General features: G+C 41.6%; 1 protein-coding gene across 2 annotated transcripts in view; it reads right to left on the bottom strand.

Moving 5' to 3' along the window:
* Positions 1–23424, bottom strand: part of NLGN1 (neuroligin 1) — a 782169-nt gene that overhangs the window by 639779 nt on the left and 118966 nt on the right. Inside the window, exon 1 of one of the 2 annotated variants that reach the window (XM_067466048.1) lies at positions 11924–11947. The exons of the other annotated variant lie outside the window; for it this stretch is intronic. The gene's annotated coding sequence lies outside the window, so the exon portion shown is untranslated. Of the gene's footprint in view, positions 1–11923; positions 11948–23424 lie in introns of those variants that run through there. 2 annotated transcript variants of the gene reach the window in all.

Below are 23424 nucleotides of genomic sequence, written 5' to 3'. Positions count from 1 at the left end.
AGTAATCCAGGAAGGACCCATACCCCACAAAAACAGGAAGGGCTATCATGTACATATTCTCAGTCCCAGGTCTAGGGGTAGGGGTAAAGTGTGTTATCAGTAGGTGGTGTTGCTAGTAAGAAAGCTGTGTGGAAACTAAGCATGGAGTATGAGTGAGCATGCCTCTTTATTCTTTTCACTTCTCCAGTCTTCTCCACCACATTCATATTCCTCTGGGGGTTTGATTTTGATTCCCAGTCATTTAAGACAAATACTATCCCTACCCGGGGAAAAGAAGGTAATTCCAAAAGATTATCTGACAGTCAACTATTCCAGAGCCTCAGTGAGTCTACGATATTAATAATGTAAGAACTCTCATACACATTTTCTCCTCTGGGCTTCTCAGGGTATCCTGCATGTTCACCGTCTGTCTAGCTTAGATTGTCAGTTCTTCTTTTGGCGAAGGCAGCCTCTGTAATACCTTTCATGCTTTCAGCAGTTCTTGCAGACTATGCTCAGTGTGTGTCATAAAAGGATCCTTTCTTCCTCCACTCTTTATATTCCTGCTTTTGACATAAATATTTTGAGCAAATGTTGGGGATTTTGAAGCAACACCTACATTTCCTTTCAATTCATTCTTTCCTGCTTATAATCCATTCACATTGTATTTTGATAGAGAGATTAGCCTCTCAGAAGTAGCCTCAATTGATTCTAATAATTTGCCAGCAGCAAATCATTTATACTTTGGAATCTCATACTAAGCATCATTTCCAGTTCAAAAGATCTACACATTATTAGGTAAAAGTGGGGAGTCACATTTAATTATTATTTTATTATTTTTCTCATTCATATCTTAACTTTGTCTTAAAGTGGGCCCCAAAGTGGCTGTAGATCAGGCATGAGCAAACTTTGGTGCTCCATGTGTTTTGGAAATCCAGTACGCTAATAGGAATTGTGAGAGCTGAAGTCCAAAATACCTGATACTGTGGTCACTAATAACCACAGTATCAGGTATCCAACAAGGGATCTTGTAATGCCATATGTACCTAGATTGCACTGTATATATAAAAAAAACCTCCTTAAACAAAATGGACTTTGCCAGCCAACAAAAGGAGAACAAAGAGATGGCCAGTTTAGGCTTCCATGGAAGAATTCCAGCTATTGAGAGCCTGTGGTGATGGCTGGACCAAAAAAAACTCTCTGTGGTATAGTACGAGACAATTTCTCACATCTCCAGTTTGAAAGTATCAGGTTAGCATGGCCAGAGAAGTTTCCTGCTTGTGAACCCTATCTTTAGGGGCAGGATGGCGAGCAAGGTGAGCAAGCAAACAGGGAGCAGGCAGATTGGTGGGATGGTGAGCAGGGAGTGGGTAGGTGAGTAAGCAAACACGGAGGGCAGGCAAATAGGTGTGATTGTGAGTGGGGCAGGAGAGCAGGTGAGCAAGCAAGAAAAGGGCAGGCAACAGGTGAGTGAGCAGGGGTAAAGATGGCAGGTGGGTGAGTGGGCGAACAAAGAAGGGGCAGGCAAACAGGTAGGCAAATGGGTGAACTAGCGAATAAGTGGGGAGGAGGCAGGATAGCAAGTGAGGGTGGGCTGTGTCCCCCTTCTGGCACATATGCCATTGGTTCACTACCACTGCCATAGGTCAATGTAATTTATCTTTTCAAGTCTGTAGCCCTTAAGTTGTGTTAGAAACTAACTACGAACTTTTTCCACTACAAAATTTGATGATGAAGGATGATGGGATTGCAGTCCACAAGATCTGGGGAGCTCTGGGACCCAATTAGGGCAAAGCTGGAGTAAGTAATTTTTGGGACCATTTCCAACTTTGCAATTCAAATTTCACAAGGAAGACGGATATGGAAGAACAACAAACTAAGTTCACTGGATTTTGAGTAAACTGTTCTCCAATTCTTACTTAGTGTTCCACAGGCCTTTGCTCTGTGGCTTGTATAATGATGAGTGTCATTCCTCTAAATGCCTCCCAATACTCCCAACTGAAGTTCAATCACCATTCATCAGACTACCAATGGAGACTTATATCAGGTCTTCCTCACTACTGGCAGAAAAGGCCTTCAGAAGAGAGTGATTGGCGGCACAATTTGCAGGCTAAGAGGAGCTTCATATGCTGACCTGATCTATCGCCTTGGTATACAGCTTATAAGCTTCTCTTGGAACATCAGTCATCACTAATGATCTATCTAAGGGTACCACCATTCACAAGCTATTCATCATAGGCTGCTTCTGACATTATTATTGGTCCTTTTTGACTACAAAACCACTGGCCATCCAAATTCATTATTGTCAAGTTTTAACAACTGCTGTGCTAGTTAACAGAAAGCAAAGGTCTCCTAAAAGCCTGAAGAAAGAATAATGGAATTGCACCATTCCTTTGAGTGGAGAATTATAGTGATCAAGTTATAAGACAGCCGGAAACTTCCAGAAAGGAATAGGATATTGGTGGTGGTGATATTGGTACAGAGCACACCATTATGTAGAATTCAGCCATAATTGTAGGAGTTCCTTTGCCTTGGCTCCCATATTTCTATTGTTTGCATATCAGAGTTTTGGAAATGACAGTTTTAATGCATACAGTATACATATTTGTAATACACACAGCATACACATATTCATTCTGTTCTTGCATACATTTGCATTTCTCTTTCTCATTACATAAACGGTTCCCAAATGCTGTTCCCTATACAAGGAGCAAAATGAAATGTATATTAGGGAATGGAGATGGAATGAGTGTAAAGGGAGAATTGCATCACTGTAGAATGTAGAACTTCTCATATGCTTAGTATATGTATGGCTCAAAAGCGAGTATTCTACTCTTGCATGAACTTGTATGGCTGTGTGTGTAGCAGTTTGTGAGTGTTTACCTAGAAAACTTGCTGATGCCAAAAATACATAAAAGACTGCAGAAGTATACCCCAAACTTTCTGATACAAAGGCTGAAAAGGAGCAACCAAATAAATGTGCTGAACATCCCCAAACATCCCTGATAGGTTGCCTACAATGAAAAAAAAAACAAAGTAAAAATCAAGTGGAAGAAACAACAGGAAGTCTGGATCAGAAAGATGATTCTAAGCCTAGGGGGGATGGTAATAAACGTTGCAATCTATTTCAATTATAAGGATCTCTTTTTCACAACAGAATTCATATGCATTGGACAATCCTCTCCATTCTGTCTAGTAAGCACAACAATCAGGAACGATCAGGCAATTGAATAGGTGAGGCAGATTGCAAGTCTAAACCAGCTGATCATCTTGAATCATTGAATGTTTCAGCTATATTTCCAGTATGGCAGAATGTGGAACCTCTCCAGTATCCATTCTCTCATTACATAATCACTTTTTTCCTTCTGTATTGTTCTAGTCTAAAAAACGGGTAAAAAGAGGTACTGGTATTGGTGTTGTTACTGCAATGTATTTATTTTATAATAACCAGTAGTGAAAGGACCAAGGCAGTGACATCTCTGGCTCATCCTCTATTTGGGTATCAGCCAGCACGCCAATGACTTAAATCAAGAAATAGTTTTCTAATATCTACAGGGACACTCGCTGGAACACTTCAGCAAGTGGGAGTCCAAAAGTGGCAGTCTAAAACCCAGAACCTTAATCAATGACTGATAACAAATGAGAGACTCCCTCCTGGGCATACAGAAAACTGGACGACTTGGAAAGCACTGAACAGACTGTGTTCTGGTACCATGAAATGCAGAGCCAACCTTAAGAAATGGGGCTACAAAATGGAGTCCACAACATGTGAGTGTGGAGAAGAGCAAACCACAGACCACCTATAACACTGCAACCTGACCCCTACCACATGTACAATGGAGGACCTTCTTATAGCAACACCAGAGGCACTCCAAGTGTCCAGCTCCTGGTCAAAGAACATTTAACAGAATGCAAAATTTGCATACTTTGTGTTTTTTTTTGTTTCTAAATACAACTGTTTGGTTTTCTCCTGATACAATAAATAAATAGAAACCCCATCTTCTGTACCATCAGAAAAGTATATGTTTAGCATCTCAACACTGATCTCCTTAACTAGGAGAAAACATTACCAAAATTAAAATAAATTGTTCTTTGGATACACCCCACATTTTATAGGAAACATACTGAAGGGAGCCTGTATGAACATAGAGAAAGTCAGGCTTTCTGAATCTTTTGTTGCTATCTGCGGAACCTTTTTTTACCATCAGAAGTGAGGTCTATTTCCATTACCCCATTTCATCATCATGACCATTTATGCAATGTCTTAATATTCATTTGTAATGCCTTTGATATGTCCTTCAGAATATTAAAAAAATCAATTTTGACTTCATTGTCAAAATAAGCACTGAGCACATGGCACTAAGAGCCATTAAGTCTTAATGTTCTATTGAAAGCTAAAAGGGGAGAAACATGGCAAGGGAGGCCTAGTGATGGTGACAGGTATAATGAAGAACACCTCTCTTTTATCTTAGCATTTGAAAATAACTCCAAGTTCTTTCCAACTTCTGGTGACCCCCATCAGGAGCTTTTCATGCCAAGATTTTTTTCAAACGGGGTTGTCATTGGCTTTCTCCAAACCTGAGAAAGTGTGACTTGCCCAAGGTCATGAGCAAGTGGGTTTTAATGGCTGAGTATGGATAAAAACTCTGGTCTGCTATAGCTCAGACACATTACAAAATTCAAGCTTAATTACATCATTCAACTTAAATTACATAGTACCATCCAGTGGAATTCTGAGATTTACACTTGAGGGAGGAACATATTTTTAATTTTCAGCCAGAGCATCCCAGCAACTCACCCATAAACCCTAGGATTCCAAATGATAAAATTATGACATTTAAAGATGGCATCTATGAGACATGTACATTCCTGCATGACAGGGATTGGACTAGATGGATCCTTTTGAGCTTTTCCAATTGCAGAATTCTATGATTCTATACATGGAATAATAGTACTATACTTCTCTAGTGTGAATGGGATTCTGAAGTCCTATTTCAAAACCACTACACTGCACTGATTCACAATGAAAGGAGACCCATGGAAAAGAATCAAGACAGACTTGAGAATGTTATACGTCTCCCTATATATTTTTAAATTAGAAAAGATGACCTGCTCATTTTTATCTTTTCTTCTTTGAAACTAATATATCAATTAGTTTCCTTTTCAGGACCAACCATAACAATAATCTCAATCAACTTTGAAGGCATGTCAGCTGCCAAAGAACAACTGCTCTATGAACTGTGCCAAGATAAGAAATGTGATGTGCCGTATGTCCAAGAACACACAGGGATGAACAACAGAAATGACCAAAAGTTCCAGGAAAGACCACATGCGCAGTATGGAAGCGTTGCCTTTGTAAAACCAGGCCTCCAAGTCAGCAGTGCCCACAACACTGAAGAAAACAATATAGAGTTTATAACAGTAGAGCATAATAACATCACAATCACCTCTCTGTACAAGCCCCCAAATGAAGAGTTTTGTTTCTCCTCCCCCGAGAACTTTGATAGGCACCAAAAGAGCAGTAGTAATTGTTGACTTTAACAGCCAAAGCCATGTATGGGGCTATGCTCAAGAGGACAAAAATGGAAAGGCTGTCCTCTCCTGGTCTGAACTGTGTGAACTATCACTCATTCGTGATAGTAAGCTCCCACCATCCTACAACAGTGGGAGAGGGCACCGAGGTTATAACCCAGACTTCCTATTTGTGAGCGACAGCATTGGACAGTAATACACTAAATCAGTGGGACCACCAATTCCAAACACACAGCACTGACCAATAGTATGCCAACTGTTCCCAACTATAAGGCCTCAGGAAGTTCGATTTAAACAAAGATTCAACTTCAGAAAGGCAGATTGGACTAAATTCTCAGACATGTTAGATGACATGATCATAATGGTCGCACCAAACCCTGGGGAATACGAGCACTTTATTGAAATAGTGAAAACCTGCTCACAGGTCTCTATACTGAGAGTCTGCAGAACCAACTACCTTCAGGGGATTACTCCTGAAACAGCTGCCTTGTTGGAAAACTATTACAGGTTCCACAACGAAAACCCATTTAGTGAGCAAACTCTTCAGGCAGTGCAGAGTATTGTGTCCTCCATCTCTGAAGCCAAGAAAGAACAGTGGATTAAGCTGATCACAGAGGTCGACATGGGCAGGAACAGCCAGAAGGCGTGGTGGCTGCTAAGACAGCTGAGCAATGATCCCTCACAAACTAATACCCATGCCAACATGAAGGCAGATCAGATAGCCGGTATTGCACCACCTGACATCCGCCGGGAAGTATCAGCCAATAGTGAAAGGACCAAGGCAGTGGCATCTCCAGCTCATCCCTTGTTTGGGTATCAGCCAGCACATCAACTACTTAAATCAAGAAATCATAGAATCATAGAATCAAAGAGTTGGAAGAGACCTCATGGGCCATCCAGTCCAACCCCCTGCCAAGAAGCAGGAATATTGCATTCAAATCACCCCTGACAGATGGCCATCCAGCCTCTGCTTAAAAGCTTCCAAAGAAGGAGCCTCCACCACACTCCGGGGCAGAGAGTTCCACTGCTGAACGGCTCTCACAGTCAAGAAGTTCTTCCTAATGTTCAGATGGAATCTCCTCTCTTGTAGTTTGAAGCCATTGTTCCGCGTCCTAGTCTCCAAGGAAGCAGAAAACAAGCTTGCTCCCTCCTCCCTGTGGCTTCCTCTCACATATTTATACATGGCTATCATATCTCCTCTCAGCCTTCTCTTCTTCAGGCTAAACATGCCCAGTTCCCTAAGCTGCTCCTCATAGGGCTTGTTCTCCAGACCCTTGATCATTTTAGTCGCCCTCCTCTGGACACATTCCAGCTTGTCAATATCTCTCTTGAATTGTGGTGCCCAGAATTGGACACAATATTCCAGATGTGGTCTAACCAAAGCAGAATAGAGGGGTAGCATTACTTCCTTAGATCAAGACACTATGCTCCTATTGATGCAGGCCAAAATCCCATTGGCTTTTTTTGCCGCCACATCACATTGTTGGCTCATGTTTAACTTGTTGTCCACGAGGACTCCAAGATCTTTTTCACACGTACTGCTCTCGAGCCAGGCGTCCCCCATTCTGTATCTTTGCATTTCATTTTTTTCTGCCAAAGTGGAGTATCTTGCATTTGTCACTGTTGAACTTCATTTTGTTAGTTTTGGCCCATCTCTCTAATCTGTCAAGATCGTTTTGAATTCTGCTCCTGTCCTCTGGACTATTGGCTATCCCTCCCAATTTGGTGTCGTCTGCAAACTTGATGATCATGCCTTCTAGCCCTTCATCTAAGTCATTAATAAAGATGTTGAACAGGACCGGGCCCAGGACGGAACCCTGCGGCACTCCACTTGTCACTTCTTTCCAAGATGAAGAGGAAGCATTAGTGAGCACTCTCTGTGTTCATCCACTTAACCAATTACAGATCCACCTCACCGTAGTTTTGCCTAGCCCACATTGGACTAGTTTCCTCGCCAGAAGGTCATGGGGGACCTTGTCGAAGGCCTTACTGAAATCCAGGTACGCTACATCCACGGCATTCCCCACATCTACCCAGCTTGTAGCTCTATCGAAGAAAGAGATCAGATTAGTCTGGCATAGTTTTCTAAGATCTACAGAGACACTCGTTGGAGCACCTCAGCAAGAGAGAGTCCAAAAGTGGCAGGCTCAAACCCAGAACCTCAATCAATGGCTGATATCAAATGAGGGACTCCCCCCTGGGCACACAGAAAACTGGGCGACTGGACACAGCATATTATTTGAGAACATAGAAATGCTGGACCACTCTAACAACCACCATGTCAGAAAGGAGGAAACCATGAAAATGAACAAAATCTGGCTACCAGTATTTAAAAAACTCTAAAATTACAACAGCAAAACAACAGAGAAAAAACAATCAGGGACATCTAATCACCTCTCAATATAAGACTGCCCCAGGCATTGCCAGGCCATCAAATGCTAATCAAGGTGGTCAGTTGAAACATTCACATCTAGCTCCAGCAGACAAAAGTTCTTTGTCCCACCTTGGTCATTCCACAGATATATAAACCCATTTTCCTAGTTCCAACAGACCTCCCTACCTCTGAGGATGCTTGCCATAGATGGAGGCGAAATGTCAGGAGGGAATGCCTCTAGAACATGGCCATATAGCCCGAAAAAACCTACAACAACACACTAAGGAAACTAAGTTCATTTGAAAAATATCACCAAAGGGCACCGGGTAGATGGAAAGTGATGGCTAAGCACTCGATATTTAGACTAATCCTGGCTTTTCTTAAGTTATAGCAGGGAACACAGACAGGACAGCTGTACAAACAGCTCAATGTATTTGCATTATATGGAATAGATTATCAGGCAGCCTACAGATGATTCCTCATTTTTAGTCATGTGACTTGAACTTTTACACTGAAGGCCTGAAAACTGATCTTTGGGAACTGCTGAGTATGCTCTCATGTGGTGGGCTAGAGAATTCAGCCTGTAATATTGGTGCTAGCTACTTTCAACTCTGCTCAGAAGTAAAAAGTAAATTGCATATGTCTGCAATTAACCATCGGTCAAGTATTCAGAAACCTATTTCTGAATGGTATTTCTGAACATTTTTTTCAAAGGCTGCATCATGTAAACTCCTTTACAGTAACCCAATTGGATTGTGAGCAAGGTATATGCCACCAGACTGGTGATCATTACAAAGAGACATGGTTGTCACAATAGCCTTACCTGTGCAAATACTCTCCTGTCCAGAACTGAAACCTGGGAATTCAGGAATAATATAGCTGTAAATTTGAGACTTCAAAGATACAGTAAGGTCAAATACTAATTACTAAATCTTCCTTCCAGCTTACTAAGGGAAAGATGTCAATGTATTGCAAAGGAATTGAGAAGGAAATATATTGGGCACTAAAGGCTATACTGTTAAACAGGAGTCTCCAGCTTCACCTTCTGAATTTAAGTTCAGAACCCATCTCAGAAAAGCAACTCAAAATAATACCATAGCCAACAAATTAATAAGCCACAGAGTGGTCCAATAGAACCAAAAGATACATTTTCTTTGTCCACTTGCTTAGGGAGATTACCCACCAAAGGGAACTATTCAATCTCTGATCCATGACCAGAGCAAAAGTCATGCTGAAATGACTCTAGATCACTTGTTCCATCCAGAAACCTTGTGATCCCCTCTGTGACCCTCCCATAAGATTTTTATTTTATACAAGACAGAAGAGATTTCTTTCCTCTCTAATTATAGCTGGGGAGGAGCATCAAGAGCATTTATTATATCTGATCACAGATCAAGGTCCAATTGGTGCCATGGGGTGCCACTTTCATTATTCAAAGTCATGGTACTCAAGCCTAATGCTTTCTTACATTATAGAGAAGGAAGAGAGGAAGCACACAAACCGCCTAATGATCCTTTCCCTCTCTTCCTCGTGCTGTGAAACAGATGAAAATCTGCATGTTTGATGAATAGGCAGATAGGTTTGGGGGAATGGTTACTATCAGAACTAGTCTATCACAGTCATGGCAATTTTGCAAGGATGGGGGGCACTCTCTGTTTTCTGAAACCCTCCGCATATTGTGCTAGCCCTCAAAATGCAATGCATACATGCATTTTTATGCTAAAAATATCAGTTTTTTTTAATATCTCATTCTTATTTAAAAGAGTGGGTATTGGCCATGATTCTGATCCTCCCTCCAAAAACAAAAACACGAAAGCTCTCATTACTGGAAGTATCAAGAAGAGGAAAAAATATTTCTTTTTACAGAGACTTTTGAAGGAGGCACAAAGGGATGGAATATTGGCACAAAGAGTTTTAAGACATTATGCTTGGCCACTGAATTATGTCACCTCCCAACCATCTTGGTGTACTGATTATGGTTTTATATTTGGAATACCTGAATTAAAATGAATTAAATGTCTTGTTGGCCATAATCTCATAGACTTTATCTACTCTGTTTTCCAATTAAAGTGAATTGGCACCCCCACCTGCAGAATGCCTTCCAGAGGGAGATATACATAACAATCATTGGTGAGTTTTTAAAACAAGTTTTCAGAACTTCATTATTTCAAAGGGCTTTGAGGGGGTTTTGCTGCACCTTGTGTGGCCTGTTTTGATGGTGCTTCAGGCTTTTGGGGAGGTGAGGACCTGGTTGCATCTGATGTTACCCTCAAAACAAGAAAAGTCCCTGAAAGGGAAGCACATTCAAGTCATGAAGGAGAGGTCGGGTCAAACAGATCAAATCCTGTCAAGGTAAATAAGTCAAGGCAAAAGCTCTCTCACACAAACCGCAGATCAAAACAGGACCTTGGGCAGCATCAAGTGAGCACTGCTGGATTTCTCTCTGGCTACAAGGCAAAGTCTTGAAAGGAAAATTCTGAAGCTGCAGGACACATATTATAGGAACATAGAATGTGAGAAGAAGGAAATGGAAGAAGCTAAACACTGTTAAACAAGAAATGGAACCAGTAAACACTGCAATATTCAGAGTAAGTGAGCTAAAGTGGACAGGAGTAGAACGTTTTTTTCTATCCTGAAACTACAGTGTTTATTTAGGAAATAAAAATCTAATAAGAAATAGTAAGAAGAGAGCAGTTTATTTATTTATTTATTTACAGCATTTTTACTCCGCCCTTCTCAACCCCCAAGGGCGGAATCAGAGCAGCTAACAAAGGCAGCAATTTGATGCCACAATCAATAACACAGTATAAAAACATAAAGACATACAGAGTTAAAACAATAGCAGTTAATTATAACCAAATTATCATAAGTTATTAAAACAATACTCAGTCCACAAACCCACTGAAGGATGCACTCCAAAATCTGACCAAATAATATTAATAAGACTTTGGGGAAAACCCATAAATAACCATAACCAATAACAAAGTTTATGCTCCAAGTACGATGACAGAACAGGAAGAAATTGAAATGAAAATTCTGTACTGGAGCCAAGAAGGAAAAACAGGACATATTGGCAATCATAAGTGATTGAAATGCAAACATATAAAACAGAGCACAATCAAATACTGTAAAATAATTTGGTCTATAATCAAGAAATGAAGGAGATTGACTGATTTCTGTTGTTAATTTTGTGAAGCCAACAGTTTTTTCATCACAAGCACACAAGCAAAGAAGCCCTGTATAAATGGATATCACCAGGTGGCCATATAGAAATTAAAAAGACTATATAATTAGAGCTAGAATATGAAGAAACTCCATTCCCTCTGCAAAAACAAGACCAGGAGCAGATGGGTTCGTACTGACCATGAACTACTAATAACAAAATACAATCTGTATCAAAATACAATCATGAGAACATCCCTGTAGATTTTAATGATAATTTAAAAACAGATTTGTATTATTAAGCTCAATTGGTTGTGAGCCAGAAATACTTTGGCTCACAACCAATTGAATTGAATACTGAATCCAGGAACATTGAGGGAAAAATGTAAAATGGCAATATTTGCAGGCAAAACAAAACAAAAATTTCACTGGATGAGAAATGAAGCTCTTCAAGCTGGTAAGGCAGAATGGAAGCAAGTGTAAAACGCAACAAAAACAGGACAAAAGCAATTGGTCAACAACTTATCAGTGGGGAATATGTTCCCAAATGTTGCATGATTAATAGCAAAACCTATCAAAATGAAGAACTTCTGGCCCAAGAATACCATAAAGTTGTACTGAAAGACCTAGAAAATGCCCAGAGAGGACATATTTTGTTGAACATGGTAAATGAAACCATGCATAACATTCTCACAGTTATGGGTTCATACTGATTGTTTTTTATCAGTTGGTTTGTAATCCATTTTAGGAGTCGAATCAATGAATTCTAAAAACAATGAATTCTAAAAACAAATATGTGCATTGGTTATAAGGCAGAATAGGTATTATGGTGAGCTAATCCATCAGAAATGTCAAGAAAAGATGGTTATTTCTTACTTTGTGCTAAGAAACATACAGAATGTGCTTCTGGGTGGTAATATGACCTCTTCACTTGTTCACACTGTCAATTTTAGGAAACATCAATCTGAAAGTTGAAAAAGATACCTTGGGAATGAAACTTTTAGGTAAAGAATAACTCTCCCAGAATCTAGTTTAATATCCCTATTTCTACTAATTATTTTTTTATTTATCTATGTATATTTCTATTTATTTATATTTCATTTACAGTCTGCTTTACTTCCAAAAGGGATTTCAAAGAAGAGCAAGAAAGGGATTCCTTACAGAAATCGGTAGTTTGACTAATTTTCTTCAGGAGTCATACAAACAGTGCATACAGGGAGTGGGGATTCTCATAAAAACTTGCCTTTTTATGTAATTCCTTCCCTAGGATTTTCCCTGAAACTACTGGGAAGACTTTTGAAATGCATTGATTTTCTTTTATCTGGTGTGTGTGTGTGTTTGGGGGGGGGGGGGTATACAGTAATAAAAAGATAAAAGAAAAACAATGCTGTGCTCCTCAGATAATGATCAATACTGTAAGCGGGTGTAATAAATGGTGTGTCCTGCCCCGAAGCAAAGGTTGCACCACAGTATTTTTGCTTCCTGATGAAAAGTCAGATGCAAAAAATGCCTGACCCAATTGTTAATCCAAACAACTAGCAATTTAGAGAGCAGTTAATTCTGATTTTAAAAAAGATGCTTGCCATGTGGAGTCGTGCCTTTAGGCCTCCTGTCTGCCCTCTCAATTTCCAAAGGTCTGATGCTGAAACTCCACATCTTTTATCACAGCCAGATAATTTCACTGGTGTACCTGGGACCTGCACATCCCTCTGCCCTGTTAGCCCAAAATGAATTCTTCATATGACATTTTACTGCGAGCAAAAAAATCCTGATTCTCAAATGACGTGGGCTAAAAATGCCCAACATTTAGTAGCTGGAACAATGGTAATATTTTACTGAAGCTAGAATAGATGGGATGCTAAGATCTTGGCTTGGTGGTGGAAGAACACCAGGGAGGAGATCAGTCCAAAATGCCACAATCTGAGGGCAGCCACTGAGAAGGCCCTCTCATTTTTCTTCACTACCAAACATGTCTAGAATAGCAATGGGGCAAAGAGAAAGCCACCAAGGTCTTAGAAATAAAGACAGGCTCCTGTAATAAGGTACTGTCTTTAGAAACCAGTGAGCTGTTATAACAAGGAGGTTTTCTGATTGGCCTATGAGATGTACAACTAGACACTGATTGCTGTTTATCTGCTTTGCAGTATGCTTTTACTCTTGTACTTTTCTAGTTCTTGCAAGCCAAAGTGGGCAGTCACACCAGGTGAATCCATGGCAGATGAAGGAGAAGGAGAAGGAGAAGGGGCATGATGCCATTGTTCAGATGATCCATTGGAACTTGTGCCACAAATACCATCTGCCTGTGACAAAGTATCGGTGGGATCACAAGCCTGACAAAGTTACAGAAAATGAACCCATCAAACTACTCTGGGACATCCAAATTCAAACTGACAAAGTTTTGGAGCACAATACTCTTGACTTCATGATTGTGGAAAAAAAACAAAGTATATATCATTGATGTTGCAATTCTAGGTGACAGCAGAATTTACAAGAAGCAATTGCAAAACTTACACGATACAAGGATTTGAAGATCAAACTGCAGACTCTGGCACAAGCCAGTAAAGGTGGTCTCAGACCTTGGCCTACACTTAAAAACAACCAGCACTGACAAAATTGCCATCTGTCAGTTGGAAAAGGTGACCCTACTTGTATCTGCATGCATTATTCACTGATACATCATACAGTGTCCAATGTGTGATCCAATACAAAAGCCAGCATAGAAATCTTGTTTGCTGTGTACAAATCTTGTTGTGTATCAAACAATAATAATTTTATTTCTTTCCCATCTCTCTTCATGGCTCAAGGTGGGTTACAGCATAGTTAAAATACATAAACATTGCAAAGATTCTATAAATATACATATTAAATGTATTTCTATAAAAGATATGTATTAAAACATATTTCTATAAAATACATATTAAATTGGCATGCCAGCAGAGATAGGTCTTTAGATTTTTTAAAAATGCAGACAGCTTATGTTGTTTCATAGTCTAGCTTTGTATGGCACAGTTTGACCAAAGGTGAGCTAAGGAAAAGGAATAGTTGGTCCTTTTACTGACCATTGACCCATAAAGATTTCTGTAGTTGCTCCAGCCCCACCCAACCAGTTTCACCCATTCAGACCAAGTTCACTCTGAGGGCACCCAAATGTGACAAAAAGAAGCAAGCAACAGCATTTCTAAACAAAAGTACACGTAGAAGATGTCAGCCTGAAGATGTGACCTCCTCACATCTTTTAGGTTCAAAATAAAAAGGATGCACAGCATTTGCAATATGAATTAACATTGGCCAGGTAATATTCACCAGGTTTATCACAAACCCAACTGAGGCAAAAGTGCAATTTCTTTCCATAATAATCCTCTCAGGAGAGGTTTCAAATATCAGCACAAAGAGGAAACAAATGTTCATCCCAACCACAACCTACTGTAGATTTGAACCACATAGAGTGAGGCTCAAATATCATGTTTCCTTGCTGTGATGATCCTATCTGTTCTTTGTACAATGACAAATGCAAGATACTCAACAGGTAGAAAAAAATGAAATGCAAAGATACAGAATGGGAGACACTTGGCTTGACAGCAGTACATGTGCAAAAGTTCTTGGAGTCCTCACGGACAACAAGTTAAACATAAACCAACAATGTCATGCAGTGGCAAAAAGGCCAATGGGATTTTGACCTGCATAAATAGGAGTATATTGTCTAGATCCAGGGAAGTAATGCTACCCTTCTATACTGCCTTATTCAGATCGCTGTGTCCAATTCTGGGCGCCACAATTGAAGGGAGATGTTAGCAAGCTGGAGTGTGTCCAGAGGAGGGGGATTACAATGATCAAGGGTATGGAGAAAAGCTCTATGAGGAGTGGTTTAAAGAGCTGGACACAGCCTGCAGAACATAAGGCGGAGGGGAGACATGATAGCCATGTATAAACATGTGAGGGGAAGTCATAGGGAGAAGGGACCAAGCTTGTTTTCTGCTGTTCTGGAGACTAGGATGCAGAACAATGACTTCAAACTACAGCAAAGGATATTCCACCTGAACATGAGGAAGAACTATCTCACTGTGAGAGCTGTTCAGCAGTGGAACCTTCTGCTCCAGAGTGTGGTGGAGGCTTCTTCTTTGGAGGCTTTTAAACAGAGGCTGGATGGCCCACTGTCGGGGTTGCTTTGAATGTGATTTTCCTGCTTCTTGGCAGGGGGTTGGACTGGATGGCCCATGAGGTCTCTTCCAACTCTATGAGTCTATGATACTATGATTCTATGAAGTCAGCTTCAAAGGGCCTCTTCAATAACATAGCATTTGACTCAGTAAAGTTGACAGCAGTGGTGCACTGATAAATTTCAAAATATGGGGTCTCATCAAGCCCTTGCTTTCCCTGGTTGAACTATACATATTTGTGTGAGAGAGAGTGTAAACACACTTGTGTAGCAGCATGTCAGCATCAGTAAATCTCCTTTTAAGAGAATATATGTATAATGTATTGTCGAAGGCTTTCATGGCTGGAATCACTAGGTTCTTGTGGGTTTTTTCGGGCTATAGGGCCATGTTCTAGAGGTATTTCTCCTGACGTTTCGCCTGCATCTATGGCAAGCATCCTCAGAGGTAGTGAGGTCACTACCTCTGAGGATGCTTGCCATAGATGCAGGTGAAACATCAGGATAAATGCCTCTAGAACATGGCCCTATAGCCCAAAAAAACCCACAAGAACCTAATATATGTATATTCATATGCACAAGGGGTATGGATGAAATAATATGAAGGATTTGAAATGCGGACCAGTACCTAATGGTCCAATACCAATTATGATGATGTCACCACAAAGTGTGTGATATGTATGGAATCAAAGGGGTCTATGCAGGGTCAATTTGGACTGGGAAAATATTATGCCAAACAGTTAGTGCATATAAACTCTTAATGGCATACTCCCTTTCTGAACCCCTAACAAACTGGAATCTGGGTTTTAAATCTAGAGCCTTGAACACATGCATAATTATCCCATACTAAACACACACACTATCACTAATCCATAACAAACTTCAATGCCATACACAATGATGGGCATCTATTTTCCATGCCTCTGTAGATTGTGCCCCCAGAAGGCACCATGTTGCCTATCCTAATTATGTTGCTGTGCTTAATGCAATACTTCTCGCCCTTGCTCTGTTTTCTTTGTTCCAGTTCATCAGATATCAGAGTTCCTGAAGCAGCCCACTCAGGTCCATCGATCTTAGAGAAGCAGTTAGCCTCTTGGGTCAAATGAGAAATGAAAATAAATCAAATAGTGAAACTTTCCTGTAGCTAGTAATAACAGCTCAACAATCCCTGGAACTGCTTGAATTTGATCCAGTAGTTGCTGATCTTAAGCTATGGTACAGGACCTCCACAATACCAATAAATATTATAGCATGTGGGGGCTAGCTCTTAACACTGGGCAATAACCATATCCTGAGATGAGCAAAATTACAAGGAAGAAAGCCAAAGTGATACAGCTCAAGATAGCAGCATGCAGGAGCTTTATGTTGCTGTACCATGGGAATATTTAATTGGATACTCAGGCAGGAAAAGCAAAGAAAACTTCTTCCAAATAAGCCAATGAAACAAAATCTTGTCTTTTCCATTTGTTAATGTTTAGTCTCCTCTTTCTTTCTGCCAGGGCCAAGAACATCTAAAGAGAGCAGAAAGCAAGCAAAAAAATCCCAAAGGGTCTAGGATTGCTAACCAAATAAAGGGCCCTTTCACAGTCCACCATTACCTCACCATGATTTGCACCAAATTACAGAACCCAATTTTCATAGGATACAGTCATTGCAGTTAAAATGGAATTATAAGACTATAACTATGCCATGTGAAGGAACCCCAAAAAGAGAACAAGAAAGAAGAAAGAAGATAAACTTCTATTTCCAGAGAAAGGGTAGTCAAACCGAATAAGCGCAAACAGTTTTTGAAAAGTATGCATAGATTGGTTATTATGAAGCCCATTATTCTAGACTGGGCATCCAGTATAGAAATTTGTCTGAAAATAGCAAGGGGCACCCACCTACACACACACACACACACACACACACACACACAATTCTGACCATGGGCTTTTAGTGTTCTGAGCTGAGGTTGTAAGAAACTCATCAGAACACTCATTAGATATATCAATGGTCCCCAACCTTGGGTCCTCCAGGTGTTTTGGACTTCAGCTCCCAGAAATCCTAGCCATTTTACCAGGTCTTAGTAATTGTGGGAGTTGAAGTCCAAAATGCCTGGACAACCAAAGGTTGGGAACCACTGAGACACATGTTCTACAAATTCTACACATTTGTAGCACTATGTTGTATTTTAACTGACATAGTTCCATCATGTAAGTAAAGGTAAAGGTCTTCCTCTGACATTAAGTCCAGTCGTATCCGACTCTGGGGTGTGGTGCTCATCTTCATTTCTAAGCTAAAGAGCCAGCGTTGTCTGTAGACACCTCCAAGGTCATGTGGCTGGCATGACTGCATGGAGTGCCATTACCTTCCCACCAGAGTGGTACCTATTGATCTACTCACATTTGCATGTTTTCAAACTGCTAGGTTGGCAGAAGCTGGGGCTGACAGCGGAAGCTCACGCCACTCCCCGGATTCGAATCTGTGACCTTTCGGTCAACAAGCTCAGCAGCTCAGTGCTTTAACCCACTGCGCCACCATGTAGAACCCTGGTAATTGCAATTTAAGGAGATGACTTAGAATGATCCAGTGCCTTATCAAACTACAAACCTCAGAATTCCAGAGAACCAAGATAGATAAAGTGGAATAACAGCACTACAATTGTGGAGTGTGAATGGGCATTGGATCAAGGTATTAGTTTAGTTATAGTTATTTGGGTCAACAGAAGCCTCAGAGCACTTTTCAAACGCAGCAAATTACAATAATCCAAATGTGATGTAACCCAAATATGATTATCACTGGCTAGTTCAAACATCTCTAAGAATGAGGGCATATTATATTTGATTCTGAAAATGTGTTATCTAAGCATCCGGCCACAGGGATGAATATGAACTATATACAACTATATATTTTGGAGAATGTAACCCCAATGCAGCACATACAGATCACCAAGGGCCTGTCCAGACAGGGCCTTTATTACGGGAACTCCCACAATAAAGAAGGGGCTGTCCAGACAACGTTCTGGACAGTCCCTCATTAATTTGCTACAAAACAGGAAAACCCTGGTTTTTAGTGAATTAATTTGATAGTGCATTTATTTTGCACCTTCTTGGATAAGTGCACTATTTCCGATGTCTGGACTACAGTTCAGACTCCATTCCCACAGTTTACTGGGCTAAATAAGCCCGGTAAACTGTGGGAACACCCACCCCCTTCCCCCCAAGCCCCCAGACCCTGTAGAAAAGTAAAATAAAGCTTACAGTGCTGCAGTTTTCCCCCAGAGCGGCTCTCCTGACATATACAAATGATGCACCAGGAGAGTAAGGAGAGTGGGGGGAAGGAGGAAAATTGCTCCCCCCTCCTCTCCTGGCTGGTCATTTGTATGCACCAGGATTGCTGCTCGACCGGGGCGGGGGGGGGGGGGGCTGCAGCCCTGGTAATTTCTTTTTTTTTACTTTTCTAAGGGGTCTGGGGGCTTGGGGGTAGGGCCTCCACACATTCTCTTGGGCTAGTCCTGAGAGAACATGTGGACAACCCACCCCAGAAAGTGTGCCCTTTCTAGGGTGGGTGCAGGCAGCTCCCCAAAAATATCCACATTTTTAATGCAGATGCTTTTGGGATAAAGGCCTGTCTGGAACCACCCAAACTTGCCCAGTGGTAACTCACGGATAGCTGATGGCACAAAACCTTTGGAACAGAGAGAAATCACTTAATGCCTCCATAATGCTAAATAACTAAAGATGATAACATAAAGATTTTTTTAATGTAATCAGTTTTTTGTTTGCCTTGGTCTTTTTGGCAGCATTTCCATAGATACTGATTTGGATTTAGAAATACATTTTTAGCTAAATAAGAGAACAAGCTGAACGTTTTCTAAGGAAATAGTGTCACCCCCTTCCGTGCATGCACACATTTCAAAATGGACTTTAAAAGAAGCTGTTTCTTCTTCCTCCTCCCAAGAAATGCATATCTGAAAATTGGTATGAAATAAATACAGTTTTAAAGCCAAGTGCATTAAAGGAGTACAATCTCTCCTTGTCTCAGTGAAAAAGTGCCTGCAGTGTTCTTCACAATGGAAGAGAAAAGAAGTCAATGGGAGGAAAAGGAGAAGGAAGAACACTATATCAAGGATATATATGGGAAGAAAGAAAGAAAGAAAGAAAAAAGCCCGACAGTCTTAAAACGTACAGAGGATCTGGGAAACAGGAGGATTATGTAAATGACGACAAGAGCCCGAGGCAATCAAAAATACTTGAGGAAGCCAAATTGAAAAATGAGCATCAAATAGCAGCTAATACCAAGGAACATTTTAAGCATAATTATACACCAAGAGACTGACAGTGGGGAAGTAAAGGAACAGGAAGACTCCTTTGCAGCCATTGTTTCTGCACCTGTCTTTTAAAAGGGAAGAGGGCAGCTGTTCCTTCCCCTGAAGACATGATGTGCTGATATGAATGAAGGCTGAACAAGGAGGAGGAGCTGAAACCTGCAATTAACTGGATTGCTCTTGATAAAGCGGATCAGTCCAGGACGTAAAACATTTTTTTTTCAAAGGCAGTCTTCATAAGAGAAGAAAGATGGTCAGACATCCCATTTCATTTTTAAGGGCAACAGGCCAGAATGAGAGCATCCTCACAAGTACAGTCTGAGTCTGAATGAACTCTTCTTTCACCCAGGTAAAGCTGTTCAACAAAGAGGCAGAGTAGTGCAGTGGTTTAAACGTTTTACTATAAATCTGAAGAACAAGGTTCAAATCCCCAATTGGCCATGGAAATTCACTCAGAGGAAGGCAAAAGGAAAACCCCTCTTGCCAAGAAAACACCTTTAAAGCTTCACCTTTGGGTTGTCACCACTCAGAAATGATTTGATGGCATGAACCAACAACAACAACTGCCATAGCTCTGAACAGATTTGGGAAATTTGCAACAGATGTCACCTATGACTGCTGTCAACTGACTACCCAAGATGGTGACCAAAAACAGATGCAAGAGGTGGCTATGTCATACCATTGTGGTGCTAACCAACAGTGAATCCAATTTTTTTTGTTGTGTCAGGAGCAAGTCGCTTCTGGTGTGAGAGAATTGGCCATCTGCAAGGACATTGCCCAGGGGACACCTGGATGATTTGATGTTTTTATCATCCTTGTGGGAGGCTTCTCTCATGTCCCTGCATGAGGAGCTGGAGCTGATAGAGCAGCGGTTCTCAACCTGGGGGTCGCGACCCCCAGGGGGGTCACTGGGTCATTTTTGGGGGGTCGCGAAGGCACCTCGTTTAGCCCCGCCCCCTCCAAAATGGCTGCCGGCCCCTGTGCCAGCCAAACATGCAGGCACTCCTGGTCGGCTCCTCCTCCTCTTCCCACAAGGCTTTATGGAGTCAAGAGGAGGAGCTTAGAGGCAAAGGCGCGCAAGGGAGAAGGTCCACTATTTTTGGAGACCTTCTTGGGCCCTCCCCTCCCCGTGAGCTTAGAAGGGGTGGGGGTCGAGTGGAAGGCTCCCCGTATGGGCTGGCTCTTGCTGCCCAAGTTTGACCCAGGACCATCATGGGGGGAGGTCAATTTCTCTGGTGTGGGTGAGCTACAACTCACCAAAACAAAGGTCAGTTCCCCCATGAAGAAGAGGAGGAAGAAGAGGAGAAACCGCGGAGGCCGCACAGGGGCCGCTGCGGCTGTTTCTCCTCTTCTTGCTCCTCCTCCTCCAGCTGGCCATCAAGGAGAAAGAGAAGGAAAAAGAGGAGAAGGGGCTCTACTGCTCTTTCTTCTCCTCTAACTGGCCATGGAAGAGGAAGAAGTGGAGAAACTGCAGCAGTGTCCCTTCTCCTCGTCCTCCTCCTCGATGGGCAACTGGAGGAAGAGGAAAAGGGTCCTGCTGATTTGCCCCGCCTCCCCCCTCCCTGGCTCGAAGGCTCTGCCTGTTGTTGTTGCTGCAAGGTTAGTGAGTGGACCAGCTGGTTGCTCCCTGGGTAAAAAACGTCTTAGCTGTTGGGGAAGGGGGAGCCCACACAGCCAGATAATCCACTTCAGTGTGTATTTTATACAGTTGTATGGAAGGGGACCCAAATAACCCAGGCCCCTTCCACACAGATGAATGAAATCCCACATTATCTGCTTTGAACTGGATTATCTGTGTCCACACAGCCAGATAATCCACTTCAGTGTGTATTTTATGCAGCTGTATGGAAGGGGACCCAAATAACCCAGGCCCCTTCCACACAGCTGAAAGAAATCCCACATTATCTGCTTTGAACTGGATTATCTGTGTCCACACAGCCAGATAATCCACTTCAGTGTGTATTTTATGCATCTGTATGGAAGGGGACCCAAATAACCCAGGCCTCTTCCACACAGATGAGTGAAATCCCACGTTATCTGCTTTGAACTGGATTATCTGTGTTTACACAGCCAGATAATCCACTTCAGTGTGTATTTTATGCAGCTGTATGGAAGGGGCCCCAAATAACCTAGGCCCATTCCACACAGATGAATGAAATCCCACATTATCTGCTTTGAACTGTATTATCTGTGTCCACACAGCCAGATAATCCACTTCAGTGTGTATTTTATACAGTTGTATGGAAGGGGACCCAAATAACCCAGGCCTCTTCCACACAGATGAATGAAATCCCACATTATCTGCTTTGAACTGGATTATCTGTGTCCACACAGCCAGATAATCCACTTCAGTGTGTATTTTATGCATCTGTATGGAAGGGGACCCAAATAACCTAGGCCTCTTCCACACAGATGAATGAAATCCCACATTATCTGCTTTGAACTGGATTATCTGTGTCCACACAGCCAGATAATCCACTTCAGTGTGTATTTTATGCATCTGTATGGAAGGGGACCCAAATAACCCAGGCCTCTCCCACACAGATGAGTGAAATCCCAAGTTATCTGCTTTGAACTAGATTATCTGTGTTTACACAGCCAGATAATCCACTTCAGTGTGTATTTTATGCATCTGTATGGAAGGGGACCCAAATAACCCAGGCCTCTCCCACACAGATGAGTGAAATCCCAAGTTATCTGCTTTGAACTAGATTATCTGTGTTTACACAGCCAGATAATCCACTTCAGTGTGTATTTTATGCAGCTGTATGGAAGGGGCCCCAAATAACCCAGGCCCCTTCCACACAGATGAATGAAATCCCACATTATCTGCTTTGAACTGGATTATCTGTGTCCACACAGCCAGATAATCCACTTCAATGTGTATTTTATGCAGCTGTATGGAAGGGGACCCAAATAACCCAGGCCTCTTCCACACAGATGAATGAAATCCCACATTATCTGCTTTGAACTGGATTATCTGTGTCCACACAGCCAGATAATCCACTTCAGTGTGTATTTTATGCAGCTGTATGGAAGGGGCCTCAGAGAACCCAGGCCCCTTCCACACAGCTCAAGTTTGGTCCAATTTAATTGTGGTTGAATTTCAGAATGGTCTTTGATGGCTGGGGAACTATACATCCCAACAACTCCCAAATGCCAAGGTCTATTTTCCCCAAACTCCACCAGTCTTCAGATTTGAGCATACTGAGTATTTGTGCCAAGTTCTGTCCAGATCCATAGTAATTTGGGTTCACAGTGCTGTCTGGATGTAGGTGAACTACCTCTCCCATAATTCACTATCAGTTCCCCCCAACCCCCTCCAGTATTTTCTGTTGGTCATTAGGGTTCTGTGTGCCAAGTTTGGTCCAAGCCTGTATTTCGGGGGGGGGGGGGGGTGTCTCAATGGTCTCTGGAAGTCAGAGCTGCATCAGTTGAAGGTACTTCAGATCCCATCATCCGTTGCCCACACTCCCCCAAACATATTGTTTTTGTGATTAATCACTATGCTTTAATTATGTTCAATTTGTAACAATGAAAATACATCCTTCATATCAGACATTTACATTTCATAACAGTAGCAAAATTACTGTTATGAAGTAGCAACGAAAATGTGGTTGGGGGTCACCACAACATGAGGAACTTTATTTAGGGGTCACGGCATTAGAAAGGTTGAGAACCACTGTGATAGAGGGAGCTCATCCGCCTCTCCCCGGATTCGAACCTGCGACCTGTTGGTCTTCAGTCCTGCCGGCACAGGGGTTTAACCCACTGCGCCACCGGGGGCAATGAATCCAATGAATCACTTCAAAAGAGAAGGCAATCATATAATGGAGAATATTTAGTGATTGATTGATTTAAACTATTTATATACCGCTTTTCTCACGCCTAGGGGGACGCCTAGGGGGACTCTAA

The sequence above is a fragment of the Anolis sagrei genome, chromosome 3 (assembly GCF_037176765.1).
Source record: "Anolis sagrei isolate rAnoSag1 chromosome 3, rAnoSag1.mat, whole genome shotgun sequence".
NCBI lineage: Eukaryota > Metazoa > Chordata > Lepidosauria > Squamata > Dactyloidae > Anolis > Anolis sagrei.
This window is presented reverse-complemented; position numbering and strand designations above follow the sequence as displayed.